This window comes from Phoca vitulina, unplaced genomic scaffold, assembly GCF_004348235.1.
Source record: "Phoca vitulina isolate PV1807 unplaced genomic scaffold, GSC_HSeal_1.0 scaffold25, whole genome shotgun sequence".
Classification (NCBI taxonomy): Eukaryota; Metazoa; Chordata; class Mammalia; order Carnivora; family Phocidae; genus Phoca; species Phoca vitulina.
Window position 1 is genome coordinate 11,616,391 of NW_022589728.1, and position 20,267 is coordinate 11,636,657.

Consider the following 20,267-nt stretch of genomic DNA (forward strand, 5'->3'; position numbering starts at 1 on the left):
TCCCCCTAGTTAATACCCATTCACCAACACCCCTTGGATAATGCAATTCCACAAGCTACGAATATTAATTGTAGAGATTTTCTCCACTGTGACCACACATCCATTATTAGAAATTTTGTCAAATGCCCTGATGAAACCCACATGTATCAGCTGATATTGCTCCTAAGCCTCCAAAAAAATGAATAGGATGTTAAAAGCTCAGAGTCTAAAATAGAACATCATCCATATCCTGAGGAACTCACAGTATATTTAGGGAAACATGTATGTAAGCAAATACTTCACAACATCACATGGGCCATAATAGAGATATGAGAAAAGTAATTTGCAAGAACAAAAAAAGCAGTTGGTCCACCACAATTTATTTATTCTTTGTGTGTACCTAGTCTGGTTTCTAGAGATTACAAATTTACTTTCCACAAGCTCATATCTGAAATAATTAACCACTTGCTCCAGAGACTTGCCTTCATTCTATAACTACATAACAAGTTTGAGAAATAAAGAAGAGGAAAAAGATGACACTTCTGTGGTTTGTGGAAGGCACCTTCTGAAACTTTTTAAGACCAGGATAACATTTATTCTTCTCTACTATCTCCTTAATGATTATTGATGGTAGCCAAGGGCTGTCTGCGACAAGTTCTCTCGGTGCTTTGGAACAGTTCATCTGGTTCCAGAAAAGCGGATTCATTTTGAGAAGCTGGATGCTCTCTTACAATCTGTTCACTTATCTTTCAGTTTCAATTTCCCCGGACCCAATATATTTTCAGCTTTTCCAGGCTGAAAATCATTCTCTTTGACAGGGAGGAAAGAAATAAAATAGGGGTTCCTATTTCCTTTCTTTCTTCTGCTAACTTTATACATTCCGCCCATAATCAATAGGATTATTTCTTAGCTTTTTTTTTCCTTGCTCAGGATGGAACTAACACATGTTTTCATCCTCAACTTCTTCTGAACTTCAGTCTTCCGTGACACATAGTACTAATCCTTTGGTTAGATACTCACTATTCACATATTTCTTTGTCCTCAGTTGTCACTTATTCCTAAGTGGATAAAAACTTCTCAGATGATATAACATTAATTATATGTTCATTTGTAGAAACTACGAAGTCAGTTAGTGGTCATATTGCACCCTATTTTACAGATGTCTGTATGGTTAAATGAATTTCCACGCTAATTAAATGGACAGGAGCTGCTACTCAAACTTTTCCTCGGGTTCCATTCCTCTTTCCAGAAGTCTCTTTCTCATACCTTCTCATTAACAACACAGTTACTTTTCCCAAAGAAAACACTGCAACCAGCTTGTCTATCCTTCAAGATATTTTCTATACATATACAAGCAAATACATATGTACATAAATATAGATTATTTTTACACAAATGGTAGTAAATTAGTCTGCTCAGGTTGCTATAATAAAACACCACAGACAGGGTGGCTTAAGCAACAGACATGTAAACATCAGTTCTAGAAGTTAGAAGTCTAAGATCAGAATGTTGGCAGATTTGTTTCTTCTGAATCCTCTTTCCTTGGTTTGCAAGTGGTTGCCTTCTCACTGTGTCTTCACATGGTTGCCCCTGGGTCTATGTGTTTTGTCTATGCCCTAATTATTTTTTTATTTTTTTACTGTTATGTTAATCACCATACATTACATCATTAGTTTTTGATGTAGTGTTCCATGATTCATTGTTTGTGTATAACACCCAGTGCTCCATGCACAACATGCCCTCTTTAATACCCATCATCAGGCTAACCCATCCTCCCACCCCCCCCCCCCAGAACCCTCAGTTTGTTTTTCAGAGTCCATCGTTTCTCATGGTTCGTCTCTCCCTCAGATTTCCCCCCCTTCATTCTTCCCCTCTGCTATCTTCTTTTTTTTTTTCTTAACATATATTGCATTATTTGTTTCAGAGGTACAGATCTGTGATTCAAAAGTCTTGCACAATTCACAGCACTCACCATAGCACATACCCTCCCCAATGTCTATCACCCAGCCACCCCATCCCTCCCACCCCACCCCCAACTCCAGCAACACTCAGTTTGTTTCCTGAGATTAAGAATTCCTCATATCAGTGAGGTCATATGATACATGTCTTTCTCTGATTGACTTATTTTGCTCAGCATAATACCCTCCAGTTCTATACACATCATTGCAAATGGCAAGATCTCATTCCTTTTGATGGCTGCATAATATTCCATTGTATATATATATCACCTCTTCTTTATCCATTCATCTGTCGAAGGACATCTTGGCTCTTTCCACAGTTTGGCTATTGTGGACATTGCTGCTATAAACATCGGGGTGCATGTACTCCTTCAGATCCCTACATTTTTATCTTTGGGGTAAATACCCAGTAGTGCAATTGCTGGATCATATGGTAGCTCTATTTTCAACTTTTGGAGGAACCTCCATACTGTTTTCCAGAGTGGTTGCACCAGCTTGCATTCCCACCAACAGTGTAGGAGGGTTCCCCTTTCTCCGCATCCCCGCCAACATCTGTCATTTCCTGACTTGTTAATTTTAGCCATTCTGACTGGTGTGAGGTGGTATCTCACTGAGGTTTTGATTTGGATTTCCCTGATGCCGAGCAATGTGGAGCACTTTTTCATGTGTCTGTTGGCCATTTGGATGTCTTCTTTGGAAAAATGTCTGTTCGTGTCTTCTGCCCATTTTTTGATTGGATTATTTGTTCTTTGGGTGTTGCGTTTGATAGGTTCTTTATAGATTTTGGATACTAGCCCTTTATCTGATATGTCACTTGCAAATATCTTCTCCCATTCTATCGGTTGTCTTTTGGTTTTGTTGACTGTTTCCTCTGCTGTGCAAAAGCTTTTTATCTTGATGAAGTCCCAATAGTTCATTTTTGCCCTTGCTTCCCTTGCCTTTGGCGATGTTTCTAGGAAGAAGTTGCTGTGGCTGAGGTCGAAGAGGTTGCTGCCTGTGTTTTCCTTTAGGATTTTGATGGACTCCTGTCTCACATTGAGGTCTTTCAACCATTTGGAGTCTATTTTTGTGTGTGGTGTAAGGAAATGGTCCAGTTTCATTCTTCTGCATGTGGCTTTCCAATTTTCCCAACACCATTTGCACCATTTGTTGAAGAGACTGTCTTTTTTCCATTGGACATTCTTTCCTGCTTTGTCAAAGATTAGTTGACCATAGAGTTGAGGGTCCATTTCTGGGCTCTCTATTCCGTTCCATTGATCTATGTGTCTGTTTTTGTGCCAGTACCATACTGTCTTGATGATGACAGCTTTGTAATAGAGCTGGAAGTCCAGAATTGTGATGCCGCCAGCTTTGCTTTTCTTTTTCAACATTCCTCTGGCTATTCGGGGTCTTTTCTGGTTCCATACAAATTTTAGGATTATTTGTTCCATTTCTTTGAAAAAAGTGGATGGTATTTTGATGGGGATTGCATTGAATGTGTAGATTGCTCTAGGTAGCATTGACATCTTCACAATATTTGTTCTTCCAATCCATGAGCATGGAACATTTTTCCATTTCTTTGTGTCTTCCTCAATTTCTTTCATGAGTATTTTATAGTTTTCTGAGTACAGATTCTTTGCCTCTTTGGTTAGATTTATTCCTAGGTATCTTATGGTTTTGGGTGCAATTGTAAATGGGATCGACTCCTTCATTTCTCTTTCTTCTGTCTTGTTGTTGGTGTATAGGAATGCCACTGATTTCTGTGCATTGATTTTATATCCTGCCACTTGACTGAATTCCTGTATGAGTTCTAGCAGTTTTGGGGTGGAGTCTTTTGGGTTTTCCACATAAAGTATCATATCATCTGCAAAGAGTGAGAGTTTGACTTCTTCTTTGCCAATTCAGATGCCTTTGATTTCTTTTTGTTGTCTGATTGCTGTGGCTAGGACTTCTAGTACTATGTTGAATAGCAGTGGTGCTAGTGGACATCCCTGCCGTGTTCCTGACCTTAGGGGGAAAGCTCTCAGTTTTTCCCCATTGAGAATGATATTCGCTGTGGGTTTTTCACAGATGGCTTTTATGATATTGAGGTATGTACCCTCTATCCCTATACTCTGAAGAGTTTTGATCAAGAAAGGATGCTGTACTTTGTCAAATGCTTTTTCTGCATCTATTGAGAGGATCACATGATTCTTGTTCTTTCTGTTGTTAATGTATTGTATCACGTTGATTGATTTGTGGATGTTGAACCAACCCTGCAACCCAGGGATAAATCCCACTTGGTTGTGGTGAATAATCCTTTTAATACACTGTTGGATCCTATTGGCTAGTATTTTGGTGAGAATTTTTGCATCCATGTTCATCAAGCATATTGGTCTGTAATTCTCCTTTTTGATGGGGTCTTTGTCTGGTTTTGGGATCAAGGTAATGATGGCCTCACAAAACGAGCTTGGAAGTTTTCCTTCCATTTCTATTTTTGGGAACAGTTTCAGAAGAATAGTATTAATTTTTCTTTATATGTTTGGTAGAATTCCCCTGGGAAGCCATCTGGCCCTGGGCTTTTGTTTGTTGGGAGATTTTTGATGACTGCTTCAATTTCCTTAGTGGTTATAGGTCTGTTCAGGTTTTCTATTTCTTCCTGGTTCAGTTTTGGTAGTTGATACATCTCCAGGATTGCGTCCATTTCTTCCAGGTTATCTAATTTGCTGGCATAGAGTTTCTCATAATATGTTCTTATAATTGTTTGTATTTCTTTGGTGTTGGTTATGATCTCTCCTCTTTCATTCATGATTTTGTTGATTTGGGTCATTTCTCTTTTCTTTTTGATAAGTCTGGCCAGGGGTTTATCAATCTTGTTAATTCTTTCAAAGAAGCAGCTCCTAGTTTCGTTGATCTGTTCTACTGTTCTTTTGGTTTCTATTTCATTGATTTCTGCTCTGATCTTTATTATTTCTCTTCTCCTGCTAGGTTTAGGCTTTATTTGCTGTTCTTTGTCCAGCTCCTTTGGTTTAGGGCTAAGTTGTGTATTTGAGACCTTTCTTGTTTCTTGAGAAAGGCTTGTATTGCTATATACTTTCCTCTTGGGACTGCCTTTGCTGCATCCCAAAGATTTTGAACAGTTGTGTTTTCATTTTCATTGGTTTCCATGAATTTTTTTAATTCTTCTTTAATTTCCTGGTTGACCCATTCATTCTTCAGTAGGATGCTCTTTAGCCTCCATGTATTTGAGTTCTTTCCAACTTTCCTCTTGTGATTGAGTTCTGGTTTCAAAGCATTGTGGTCTGAAAAATGCAGGGAATGATCCCAATCTTTTGGTACCAAGTGAGACTTGATTTGTGACCTAGGATGTGAGCGATTCTGGAGAATGTTCCATGGGCACTAGAGAAGAATGTGTATTCCATTGCTTTGGGATGGAATGTTCTGAATATGTCTGTGAAGTCCATTTGGTCCAGTGTGTCATTTAAAGTCTTTATTTCCTTGTTGATCTTTTGCTTAGATGATCTGTCCATTTCAGTGAGGGGGGTGTTAAAGTCCCCCACTATTATTGTATTGTTGTCGATGTGTTTCTTTGCTTTTGTTATTAATTGGCTTATATAATTGGCTGCTCCCATGTTAGGGGCATAGATATTTACAATTGTTAGACCTTCTTGTTGGATAGACCCTTTAAGTAGGATATAGTGTCCTTCCTCATCTCTTATTACAGTCTTTGGTTTAAAATCTAATTTGTCTGATATAAGGATTGCCACCCCAGATTTCTTTTGGTGTCCATTAGCATGGTAAATGGTTTTCCACCCCCTCACTTTCAATCTGGGGGTGTCTTTGGGTCTAAAATGAGTCTCTTGCAGGTAACATATTGATGGGTCTTGTTTTTTAATCCAATCTGATAGCCTGTGTCTTTTGATTGGGGCATTGAGCCCATTTACATTCAAGGTAACTATTGAAAGATATGAATTTAGTGCCATTGTATAGCCTGTAAGATGACTGTTACTGTATATTGTCTGTGTTCCTTTCTGGTCTATGTTTCTTTTAGGCTCTCTCTTTACTTAGAGGGCCCCTTTCAATATTTCTTGTAGGGCTGGTTTCGTGTTTGCAAATTCCTTTAGTTTTTGTTTGTCCTGGAAGCTTTTTATCTCTCCTTCTATTTTCAATGACAGCCTAGCTGGATGTAGTATTCTTGGCTGCATACTTTCCTCATTTAGTGCTCTGAATATATCATGCCAGTCCTTTGTGGCCTGCCAGGTCTCTGTGGATAGGTCTGTTGCCAATCTAATGTTTCTACCATTGTCGGTTACATATCTCTTGTCTCGAGCTGCTTTCAGGATTTTCTCTTTGTCTCTGAGATTTGTAAGTTTTATTATTAGATGTAGGGGTGTTGACCTATTTTTATTGATTTTGAGAGGGGTTCTCTGTGCTTCCTGGATTTTGATGCCTGTTTCCTTCCCCAAATTAGGGAAGTTCTCTGCTATAATTTGCTCCAATATTCCTTCTGCCCCTCTCTCTCTTTCTTCTTCTGGGATCCCAATTATTCTAATGTTGTTTCATCTTATGGTATCACTTATCTCTCGAATTCTGCCCTCGTGGTCCAGTAGTTGTTTATCTCTCTTTTTTCTCAGCTTCTTTTTTTTCCATCATTTGGTCTTCTATATCACCGATTCTCTCTTCTGCCTCATTTATCCTAGCAGTTAGTGCCCCCATTTTTTATTGCACCTCATTAATAGTCTTTTTGATTTTGACTGGGTTAGATTTTAGTTCTTTTATTTCTCCAGAAAGGGTTTCTCTAATAACTTCCATGCTTTTTTCAAGCCCAGCTAGTATCTTTAAAGTGATGATTCTGAACTCTAGTTCTGACATCGTACTAATGTCCATATTGATTAGGTCCCTGGCAGTCGGTACTACCTCTTGTTCTTTTAGTTGAGATGATTTTTTCTGTCTTGTCATTTTGTCCAAAGGAGAATAGATGAATGAGAGAACAAAATGCTAACAGGGTAACAATGTCCCCAGAAAATATACTCTAAACAAATCAGAAAAGACCTGAAACTGGGGGAAAACAAAGGCAAAGAAAGAAAAAAGAAAAAGAAAAAGAAAAAGATAAAAACAAACAAAAACAGAACAAAACAAAACAAAAAAAACAGAATATGATCAAATATGATCAGGCTGGTGCATAGATCAGTGCCACACACTAGATTTTGGGTGTATTTTGGTCTGTTAGAAGAAAGTGCCTCCCAAAATTTAATGAAAGAAAAACTTATATATGTACAAAAATAAGAGTTAATACAATGAAGGGAATGGAATATGACTGTAAAGATGAAAAGTATAAAAAAATTTTTAAAAGGAATTGATAAGAAGTTGTTTGAAAAAAGAAAGAAGAGGATTTAAAAAAAAAAAGGGAGATAATGTGATCAGGCAGGAGACTAGAACAAAGCCATACACTAGAGATTTAGGGTATATTTTGATCTGTTAGAAGAAACTGTATCTCAAAATTTTAAGGAGAGAACAACTTATATATATATATGCCAAAAATAAGGGTAACTACTATGAAGGGATAGAATATGACTCTAAAAATGAAAAATAAAAATGTTTTTAAAAAAGGGATTGATAAGATGTTGGTTGAAAAAGGGAAAAAGAAAAATTCAAAAAAAAAAAAAACAGTTAAAAAAAAATTAACTTCGAAAGACTAAAGAATCATGGTAAAAAAGCCATGAATTCTATGTGCAGTATTCCCCTAGTGCTGGAGTTCTGCCGTTCTCATTGATCGGTAAACTTGGTCTTGACTGGCTGTTCTCGCTGATCTTCTGGGGGATGGGCCTGTTGCCATGGTTCCCAGATGTCTTTCCTGGAGACGGAATTGCCCCGCCCTTGCCAGTCTGGGCTAAGTAATCTGCTCGGGTTTGCTCTTGGGAGCTTTTGTTCCCTGCAAACTCTCTGCACAGCTTTGGAGGATGAGAGTGAAATGGCGACTTCCCAATTTCCGCCTGGAGGAGCCGAGAACTAGGGGCCCCACTCTTCAGTGCGCCCCCAGAGAAAAGCAATCACTCCCGTCTCCCTGGTCTCCGGCCGCACTCCATGCTCACCCGGCCTGTGATGTAGCTTTTCTATCTCTGGCAGCCAACCTGGTGTGGAGTCTCCAAACCCAGCAGATCCCTGCAGTGCGCTCCCGCGCCGCTCTTCCTGGGGGAGGAAGGGGAGTCTCCCCGGATCTGCTGCTTATTGGGTCCCTGCTGGAAGAGTAATGGCCCGACTGTGCCGCGGATCATAGTTTATGGCAACCCCGAGCTGAGAGCCTGCGCCTCTGCTCCGTCTCTGCAGCCGGCTTCCCTGCTCCGATACCTGGGAGCTCTGCCCCACTCAGGCACCCCCGGTCTTTCTGTGACCCCAAGGGTCCTGGTACCACACTGTCCCACGAGGGTTCCACCCCCCGCTTAGCCACTGGAGCGACATCCCTCAGGGAAGCAGACTTCTAAAAGTTCTGATTTTGTGCTCTGCTGCTCTATCAGTTGCCAGAAGCGGCCGATGGAGGCCCCCTCCCCCGCCATCTATCTTCCCGAATATCACCTCAGATTCACTTCTCTGCACGTCCTACCTTCCAGAAAGTGGTCACTTTTCTGTTCAGAGAGTTGTTGCTATTCTTTTCTTCGATCTCCTGTTGAGTTCATAAGTGGTCAGAATGGTTTGATCCCTATCCAGCTGAATTTCTGAGACCAGACGAAATCCAGGTCTCCTACTCCTCCACCATCTTGCTCTGCCCCCCCCCTTTTCTGTGCCTTCTTATAGAAAAATGTAAAGAATTTTTGTTCCAATGTATTAGATGTCGGTTATAGATTATTTTCCCCCCATTTAAGTGTTACCATAGAGATCAGAACATTCATTCTTGACTTATTAAAGATTAATATAAATTAGTACTTTTATAACATCCTAGATAATGAAAGATCTGAATATTTTAAATCCATTTACCCTTTTGTGCTATTGTTTTCATGTAATTTATTTCACCTACATGCCTTAGTTTGGCTTCTACCTTCTCCCCCCTACCCCCCAAACAGATCCTGGAATAAGAATTAACTTTCAGAGTTATTTGGAAATTGATCCCAAAAGGAAAGTGATCAAGTGGGGAAGGGAGAAAAGTCAACAAAGTGTATCTTAATGATCAGGTCACAGTTTGGAGGCTTAAATGTGTTCAGGGCTGTACTGGATTGAATGGTTTAACCATTCATGCTGCTTCAACTGTTTATTACATTCTCAATGTCAGTTAGTGTATTTTTCTGTACCAAAGTGTGCATTTGATTTTTTTATTAATTCCAATTTTCTGGTAAAATTCAGATGACTAGATGAATTTTACCAGAGAACTGTAGCTTATTAAACTGTTATGCTCCAGCCTGTTTCTACCTCCAATATTGGCACCGTGTGTTGATCTGTTTCTGTTGTTCATTTTTCCTCTTTACTTTCACTCATTTGGTCCTACCATTGTGTGAAGCTCTGGGTTATGCTATCTTCCTCCAGAGAGGATTTGTTTTTCTTCTGAGAAGCAGTTAGAATAAACACTGATCTCCTTCATTCAGTCAAGATTTTTGGTCTGTGTCAGAACCACTGTAGACTCTCTGCTTTGATTCCTAAGGTGTAGCTTATCATAGGGCTTGACTGGAATCCTGGGCTATTTTCCTTTTTAATGGGCCTTGAATTTCAGTTTTTCTTTCCTCTTCATCTGATTATTGAAAATGTTGAAAAGTCTGCTGAAATTTCTAAATTGAAGGTTTCTGCCTGTCTTTCCAATTTCTCATTTGAGGCAGTTTAGGAATCAGAAAGTGCCAGAAGGAGAAGAGAAGCAGAGAATACTGTAGGGCTCACTTTAAAACCTTTCTCTTTTCACTGGAAGCTTGGACCCTTAAAGCTTTGTTGTATAAAATTGTTTGCTTACTCTTAAAATACCTATTTGCTTGTTTGTGTTTCTCCAGTTTCTATCTGTTTGTTTTTGATGGGATTATTGGTTTAAAGCAAGCCATTCTCTCACAGCCAGAAGCCAGATTATTCCGTTAAGGTGGAAATTCTAATTTATTGTGTGGTCTTAGTGAATAACACCAGCAGTACATGTTGCAAATCTCTGGAGATTTTGTTTCCCCATAATTGGTAATACCCTAAGTGTAGATGCCATATTTTTTATGAAGGTGGAAATAATAAGGAGGAAAACATGTATAAGCCTCAGCAACTTATGAGTGTAAAATCCACCTTTTTTTTACCTTCCCCCAAATTACTAAAGTGCCCCAGGTGATGATCTCTTTTAATCAATTAATTAACAATTTAATTATTTCAATTAAAGCTAAAGTTTTAAAATGTATATTAATTGTTTGTTCCTCTGTGCTCAGAGCTATTCTAGGCACTAAGAGCTGTAAATGGGGAAGGTAGCAGTGAGCAAAAAAGTAGGTATATGATAAATAGTCCCTATTACCAGTGAGTTTATAACCAAGTTGGTCAGAAAAGACTAACAAGTATAAGAAATCAGTGAACAAAGAAATGTGAATTACATCACATAGATAATAAGTGTAAAGGAATAATAATATAAAAAAGATTCACAGAGACAGTATCTAATGAGTTGTTAGGGCCATTACTGTGATAGTTATTTGGTTATTTGCAACCAAAATTTCTACTAAGATTAGTTAGTCTCATATATTTTATGATATCTTCAGAGGAAAAGAACTAATTTATGCAACATGTTTATTCTTATAATCCATCATAATCACAATTACAAGTCCCAGAAAGAGAAACCATACATGCATGTCCACACAGAGAATATTCTAGTCAATGAAAAAGCTCTAGGAACAAATTCTCTTTTTATGAGGTTACCATTCTCAAGTAAAGAACAGATTAGGAACATTTACTAATAGAATTATTTGTATTTTTATGCAAATACTATGTGAAATTAGTTTGTTCCTGACACTTTTCACAAGGAAACTGGACAATTTCTTGTGCTGACATTCTGTTTTGTTGTTTTGGACAAAAATATCAAATGACTCAATTATCTTAAGTCATTTTTAAGATTACACCCTTTATTTTCATATTTACTTATGATTTTACTCCAAAGAAAACTAGCAATAGTAGTACATCAATGATATGCTTTAAAAAAAAAAAAAATAACACTAAGAAATGGAATTTAAATAGTAGATGCTTTGTAAAAAGCATCAGGTATTTTTATGATACAGCCATTATTTTTAATTCTGAAGCATAACTAGGTAGGATTATAAATATCAGTTATAAATGAATTCACTGACACAGCATTATGCTAAGTGCTATAGCAAAAACAGTGAGATGGAATCTATCTATATGTGAATATATGTATGTATAAGCACACATATATTACAAAAAATACCACAGTGCTTTAAAAACCATAATAAAATATATGGAGTGCTGCTTTAAAGTCTAGTATATACCAGTAAAAACCAGTTATAAGACATAATGGGAGAAAAAAAAAACTTTGATAGTAGCAACAAAATAGCTGAAGTACTAAAGACAAGCTTAACAAGTAATAGACACCATCTATAAGAAGAAAACTTTAAAATAGTGAATGACACAAAAAGAAGATTTTCATTTAAACAAATGGAAAGTTTTGCCATATTCTTGAATAGAAAAAACCAACAACATAATGAAGTCAAAGCTCCCAATATTAATCTTATCAATTGGTTGGCCAAATATACACAAAAATTCTAGGAAAAAACATAATAAATTGGACTGCCTTTGTAATTTATTAAACCACATTATAAAGCTAACTACATGAAAACAGAGTGGTATGTGCTTATAACTAGATAAAATAGGATAGAAAATCCATCTAAATCCAAAGGCATTCTTTTCATTTGATAAAGAGAGCATTTCAATTTAAGTAAAAAATATGAGTTACTAAGCGAATTAAACTGAGTCAAAAGTAAGCCATTTTGAAGAAAAAGTACATAAATTTGGATTTCTGCCTCACACACAATAAACTCCAGATAGATCAAAGAATTATAAATGGAAAATTAATCATAAAGTAGTAGTGGGAAAGAACTCAAGCACACAGAATTCTTTTATCACCTCAGAATGGTGAAGGCCTCTTAACCATTGCACACAATTCTAGAAGCCTTGAAATAACATGTTGGTAAATTCAACTATATAAAATATAGTATTTCTGCTTGAAGAAAAAATAAACAAAATCAAAAGGCAAGTGACAAATGGGAAAAAATTTCAACTTATATCACAAATTATTAGTTTTCTTAATGTAGAAACATTTCTACCAATTAATAAGAAAATATTCCAAAACAGCTGCAAATTTGCAAATCACATGAAAAAGCAGATTACTGAAAATGAAATACAAATATTTGACTCTTAAACATATCAAAAGACACTCGATCTCATTTATAATAAAGAAAATATAAAATTATAATTTTGCAAGATACAGTTTTCACTTATACATATTGGTAAATATTATAAAATATGATAACACAGAGGCACTTTCATACTTCTTGCTAGAAGTATAAGTTGGTACAACGATATGGAAGACAATTTAGTACTAGGTGGAAAAAAGTTTCAAAAATGGTGATTATCCTTTGCTCTGTTATTGGGAATTTATCCTACATATGTATCCATACATGTTTAAAATAATTTATGCTTAATTACACATTGAATTACCTTTTGATATTGCAAAAATTTGAAAGAAACTTACTTTGATCACTAAAAGAATGGTTAAGATTATTCTGTCGCTTTATTTAATAAAGCATGTTATCAAAAAGAATTAAAACTTCATGTATCTTGAGATCAAAGATGTCTCAGATACATTTTTAAAAGAATAAAAAAGATGAGATTTGTGTTTTGGGAAAACTACCTGTTTAGTGCTGAATTGTGATCCCCCAAATTCATATGTTGAAGTTCTAAACTCCTGTACCTCAGAATGTGCCTATATTTGGAGATAAGGCCTTTAAAAAGGTAATTAAAGTAAAATGAAGTCCTATGGCGGGCCCTAATCCAATATGGCTGCTAACGTTATAAGACAAAATTAGGTCATAGACAGAAATGGGTGGAGCAAGATGGCAGAGGAGTAGGAGACTTGGATTTCTTCTGGTCTCAGGAATTCAGCTGGATAGGGATCAAACCATTCTGACCACCTATGAACTCAACAGGAGATCGAAGAAAAGAATAGCAACAACTCTCTGAACAGAAAAACGACCACTTTCTGGAAGGTAGGACGTGCGGGGAAGTGAATCCGAGGCGATATTCGGGAGGATAGACGGCGGGGGAGGGGGCCTCCATCGGCCACTTCTGGCAAGTGATAGAGTTGCGGAGCACAAAATCAGAACTTTTAGAAGTCAGCTCCACTGAGGGACATCGCTCCAGTGGCTAAGCTGGGGGTGGAACCCTCGTGGGACAGTGTGGTCTCAGGACCCTCAGGGTCACAGAAAGACCAGGGGTGCCTGAGTGCAGCAGAGCTCCCACGTATTGGAGCAGGGAAGCCGGCTGCAGAGACAGAGCCGAGGCGTGGGCTCTCAGCTCAGGGTTGCCATAAATCGTGATCCGCAGCACAGTCAGGCCACTGCTCTTCCAGCAGGGACCCAACAAGCAGCAGATCCAGGGAGACTCCCCTTCCTCCCCCGGGAGGAGCGCCGTGGGAGCGCACCGCACAGATCTGCTGGGTTGGGAGAATCCACATGGGGTCGGGTGCCAGAGATAGAAACGCTAGGTCACAGGCCGGGTAAGCACGGAATGCAGCTGGAGACCCTCTAGAGAGATGGGAAAGATTGACTGCTTTTCTCTGGGAGCTCACTGAGGAGCAGGGCCCCGAGTTCTTGGCTCCTCCGGGGTGGAGATTGGGAGGCTGCCATTTTCACTCTCGTCCTCCAAAGCTGTGCAGAAAGCTTGCAGGGAACAAAAGTTCCTGAGAGCAAACCGGAGCAGATTACTTAGCCCGGACCTGGCAAGGGCAGGGCAATTCGGCAAAGACATTTGGGAACCATGGCAACAGGCCCCTCCCCCAGAAGATCAGCGAGAACAGCCAGTCAAGACCAAGTTTATCGATCAATGAGAACGGCAAAACTCCAGCACTCGGGGAATAATGCACATAGAATCCATGGCTTTCTTACCATGATTCTTTAGTCTTTCAAAGTTAATTTTTTTTAACTGTTTTTTTTATTTTTATTTTTCCCTTTTTCAACCAACATCTTATCAATCCCTTTTTTAAAAAAACATTTTTATTTTTCATTTTTAGAGTCATATTCTATCCCTTCATAGTAGTTACCCTTATTTTTGACATATATATGTAAGTTGTTCTCTCTTTAAAATTTTGAGATAGTTTCTTCTAACAGATCAAAATATACCCTAAATCTCTAGTGCATGGTTTTGTTCTACTCTCCTGCCTGATCACATTCTCTCAATTTTTTATAATTTTCATCTTTACAGTCATATTCCATCCCTTCATCATATCAACCCTTATTTTTGTACATATATAAGTTTTTCTTTCTTTAAAATTTTGGGAGGCACTTTCTTCTAACAGACCAAAATACACCCAAAATCTAGTGTGTGGCACTGATCTATGCACCAGCCTGATCATATTTGATCATATTCTGTTTTTTTTGTTTTGTTTTGTTCTGTTTTTGTTTGTTTTTATCTTTTTCTTTTTCTTTTTCTTTTTTCTTTCTTTGCCTTTGTTTTCCCCCAGTTTCAGGTCTTTTCTGATTTGTTTAGAGTATATTTTCTGGGGACATTGTTACCCTGTTAGCATTTTGTTCTCTCATTCATCTATTCTCCTTTGGACAAAATGACAAGACAGAAAAAATCATCTCAACTAAAAGAACAAGAGGTAGTACCGACTGCCAGGGACCTAATCAATATGGACATTAGTACGATGTCAGAACTAGAGTTCAGAATCATCACTTTAAAGATACTAGCTGGGCTTGAAAAAAGCATGGAAGTTATTAGAGAAACCCTTTCTGGAGAAATAAAAGAACTAAAATCTAACCCAGTCAAAATCAAAAAGACTATTAATGAGGTGCAATAAAAAATGGGGGCACTAACTGCTAGGATAAATGAGGCAGAAGAGAGAATCGGTGATATAGAAGACCAAATGATGGAAAAAAAAGAAGCTGAGAAAAAAGAGAGATAAACAACTACTGGACCACGAGGGCAGAATTCGAGAGATAAGTGATACCATAAGATGAAACAACATTAGAATAATTGGGATCCCAGAAGAAGAAAGAGAGAGAGGGGCAGAAGGAATATTGGAGCAAATTATAGCAGAGAACTTCCCTAATTTGGGGAAGGAAACAGGCATCAAAATCCAGGAAGCACAGAGAACCCCTCTCAAAATCAATAAAAATAGGTCAACACCCCTACATCTAATAATAAAACTTACAAATCTCAGAGACAAAGAGAAAATCCTGAAAGCAGCTCGAGACAAGAGATATGTAACCGACAATGGTAGAAACATTAGATTGGCAACAGACCTATCCACAGAGACCTGGCAGGCCACAAAGGACTGGCATGATATATTCAGAGCACTAAATGAGGAAAGTATGCAGCCAAGAATACTACATCCAGCTAGGCTGTCATTGAAAATAGAAGGAGAGATAAAAAGCTTCCAGGACAAACAAAAACTAAAGGAATTTGCAAACACGAAACCAGCCCTACAAGAAATATTGAAAGGGGCCCTCTAAGTAAAGAGAGAGCCTAAAAGAAACATAGACCAGAAAGGAACACAGACAATATACAGTAACAGTCATCTTACAGGCTATACAATGGCACTAAATTCATATCTTTCAATAGTTACCTTGAATGTAAATGGGCTCAATGCCCCAATCAAAAGACACAGGCTATCAGATTGGATTAAAAAACAAGACCCATCAATATGTTACCTGCAAGAGACTCATTTTAGACCCAAAGACACCCCCAGATTGAAAGTGAGGGGGTGGAAAACCATTTACCATGCTAATGGACACCAAAAGAAAGCTGGGGTGGCAATCCTTATATCAGACAAATTAGATTTTAAACCAAAGACTGTAATAAGAGATGAGGAAGGACACTATATCCTACTTAAAGGGTCTATCCAACAAGAAGGTCTAACAATTGTAAATATCTATGCCCCTAACATGGGAGCAGCCAATTATATAAGCCAATTAATAACAAAAGCAAAGAAACACATCGACAACAATACAATAATAGTGGGGGACTTTAACACCCCCCCTCACTGAAATGGACAGATCATCTAAGCAAAAGATCAACAAGGAAATAAAGACTTTAAATGACATACTAGACCAAATGGACTTCACAGACATATTCAGAACATTCCATCCCAAAGCAATGGAATACACATTCTTCTCTAGTGCCCATGGAACATTCTCCAGAATCGCTCACATCCTAGGTCACAAATCAAGTCTCACTTGGTACCAAAAGATTGGGATCATTCCCTGCATTTTTCAGACCACAATGCTTTGAAACCAGAACTCAATCACAAGAGGAAAGTTGGAAAGAACTCAAATACATGGAGGCTAAAGAGCATCCTACTGAAGAATGAATGGGTCAACCAGGAAATTAAAGAAGAATTAAAAAAATTCATGGAAACCAATGAAAATGAAAACACAACTGTTCAAAATCTTTGGGATGCAGCAAAGGCAGTCCCAAGAGGAAAGTATATAGCAATACAAGCCTTTCTCAAGAAACAAGAAAGGTCTCAAATACACAACTTAGCCCTAAACCAAAGGAGCTGGACAAAGAACAGCAAATAAAGCCTAAACCTAGCAGGAGAAGAGAAATAATAAAGATCAGAGCAGAAATCAATGAAATAGAAACCAAAAGAACAGTAGAACAGATCAACGAAACTAGGAGCTGCTTCTTTGAAAGAATTAACAAGATTGATAAACCCCTGGCCAGACTTATCAAAAAGAAAAGAGAAATGACCCAAATCAACAAAATCATGAATGAAAGAGGAGAGATCATAACCAACACCAAAGAAATACAAACAATTATAAGAACATATTATGAGAAACTCTATGCCAGCAAATTAGATAACCTGGAAGAAATGGACGCAATCCTGGAGATGTATCAACTACCAAAACTGAACCAGGAAGAAATAGAAAACCTGAACAGACCTATAACCACTAAGGAAATTGAAGCAGTCATCAAAAATCTCCCAACAAACAAAAGCCCAGGGCCAGATGGCTTCCCAGGGGAATTCTACCAAACATATAAAGAAAAATTAATACTATTCTTCTGAAACTGTTCCCAAAAATAGAAATGGAAGGAAAACTTCCAAGCTCGTTTTGTGAGGCCATCATTACCTTGATCCCAAAACCAGACAAAGACCCCATCAAAAAGGAGAATTACAGACCAATATGCTTGATGAACATGGATGCAAAAATTCTCACCAAAATACTAGCCAATAGGATCCAACAGTGTATTAAAAGGATTATTCACCACAACCAAGTGGGATTTATCCCTGGGTTGCAGGGTTGGTTCAACATCCACAAATCAATCAACGTGATACAATACATTAACAACAGAAAGAACAAGAATCATGTGATCCTCTCAATAGATGCAGAAAAAGCATTTGACAAAGTACAGCATCCTTTCTTGATCAAAACTCTTCAGAGTATAGGGATAGAGGGTACATACCTCAATATCATAAAAGCCATCTGTGAAAAACCCACAGCGAATATCATTCTCAATGGGGAAAAACTGAGAGCTTTCCCCCTAAGGTCAGGAACACGGCAGGGATGTCCACTAGCACCACTGCTATTCAACATAGTACTAGAAGTCCTAGCCACAGCAATCAGACAACAAAAAGAAATCAAAGGCATCTGAATTGGCAAAGAAGAAGTCAAACTCTCACTCTTTGCAGATGATATGATACTTTATGTGGAAAACCCAAAAGACTCCACCCCAAAACTGCTAGAACTCATACAGGAATTCAGTCAAGTGGCAGGATATAAAATCAATGCACAGAAGTCAGTGGCATTCCTATACACCAACAACAAGTCAGAAGAAAGAGAAATTAAGGAGTCGATCCCATTTACAATTGCACCCAAAACCATAAGATACCTAGGAATAAATCTAACCAAAGAGGCAAAGAATCTGTACTCAGAAAACTATAAAATACTCATGAAAGAAATTGAGGAAGACACAAAGAAATGGAAAAATGTTCCATGCTCATGGATTGGAAGAACAAATATTGTGAAGATGTCAATGCTACCTAGAGCAATCTACACATTCAATGCAATCCCCATCAAAATACCATCCACTTTTTTCAAAGAAATGGAACAAATAATCCTAAAATTTGTATGGAACCAGAAAAGACCCCGAATAGCCAGAGGAATGTTGAAAAAGAAAAGCAAAGCTGGCGGCATCACAATTCTGGACTTCCAGCTCTATTACAAAGCTGTCATCATCAAGACAGTATGGTACTGGCACAAAAACAGACACATAGATCAATGGAACGGAATAGAGAGCCCAGAAATGGACCCTCAACTCTATGGTCAACTAATCTTTGACAAAGCAGGAAAGAATGTCCAATGGAAAAAAGACAGTCTCTTCAACAAATGGTGCAAATGGTGTTGGGAAAATTGGAAAGCCACATGCAGAAGAATGAAACTGGACCATTTCCTTACACCACACACAAAAATAGACTCCAAATGGTTGAAAGACCTCAATGTGAGACAGGAGTCCATCAAAATCCTAAAGGAAAACACAGGCAGCAACCTCTTCGACCTCAGCCACAGCAACTTCTTCCTAGAAACATCGCCAAAGGCAAGGGAAGCAAGGGCAAAAATGAACTATTGGGACTTCATCAAGATAAAAAGCTTTTGCACAGCAGAGGAAACAGTCAACAAAACCAAAAGACAACCGATAGAATGGGAGAAGATATTTGCAAGTGACATATCAGATAAAGGGCTAGTATCCAAAATCTATAAAGAACCTATCAAACGCAACACCCAAAGAACAAATAATCCAATCAAAAAATGGGCAGAAGACACGAACAGACATTTTTCCAAAGAAGACATCCAAATGGCCAACAGACACATGAAAAAGTGCTCCACATTGCTCGGCATCAGGGAAATCCAAATCAAAACCTCAGTGAGATACCACCTCACACCAGTCAGAATGGCTAAAATTAACAAGTCAGGAAATGACAGATGTTGGCGGGGATGCGGAGAAAGGGGAACCCTCCTACACTGTTGGTGGGAATGCAAGCTGGTGCAACCACTCTGGAAAACAGTATGGAGGTTCCTCCAAAAGTTGAAAATAGAGCTACCATATGATCCAGCAATTGCACTACTGGGTATTTACCCCAAAGATAAAAATGTAGGGATCTGAAGGAGTACATGCACCCCGATGTTTATAGCAGCAATGTCCACAATAGCCAAACTGTGGAAAGAGCCAAGATGTCCATCAACAGATGAATAGATAAAGATGTGGTGTATATATACAATGAAATATTATGCAGCCATCAAAAGGAATGAGATCTTGCCATTTGCAATGATGTGGATGGAACTGGGGGTGTTATGCTGAGCAAAATAAGTCAATCAGAGAAAGACATGTATCATATGACCTCACTGATATGAGGAATTCTTAATCTCAGGAAACCAACTGAGGGTTGCTGGAGTGGTGGGGGGTGGGAGGGATGGGGTGGCTGGGTGATAGACATTGGGGAGGGTATGTACTATGGTGAGCACTGTGAATTGTGCAAGACTGTTGAATCACAGATCTGTACCTCTGAAGCAAATAATACAATATGTGTTAAAAAAAAAAAAAAAAGAAGAAGAAGAAGAAGATAGCAGGTGGGGAAGAATGAAGGGAGGGAAATCGGAGGGGGAGACGAACCATGAGAGATGATGGACTCTGAAAAACAAACTGAGGGTTCTAGAGGGGAGGGGGGTGGGGGGTGGATTAGCCTGGTAATGGGTATTAAAGAGGGCACGTTCTGCATGGAGCACTGGGTGTTATACACAAACAATGAATCATGGAATACTACATCAAAAACTAATGATGTAATGTATGGTGATTAACATAACAATAAAAAATTAAGAAAAATAAAAAAGAAGGCACAGAAAAGGAAAAAAAGAGAACCAAAAGGAGATAGAAAACTAGAAACCAAGTAGGATGATGTAGATTTCAACCCACATATTTCAGTAAATATATCAAATGTAAATATAATTAATATTCCAATCAAAGGATAGGTACTGCCATAGTGATTTTTAAAAAATCCAAATATATGCTGTTACTAGAGACACACCTTAAAATTAAGAACACAGGAAAGTTGAAAGGAAAAGAATGGGAAAAGACATAGTAGGCTAACACTAAACTAATATAGCTATCCTAAGCATACAAAGTGGATGGTTAGGCTAGCATCATTGC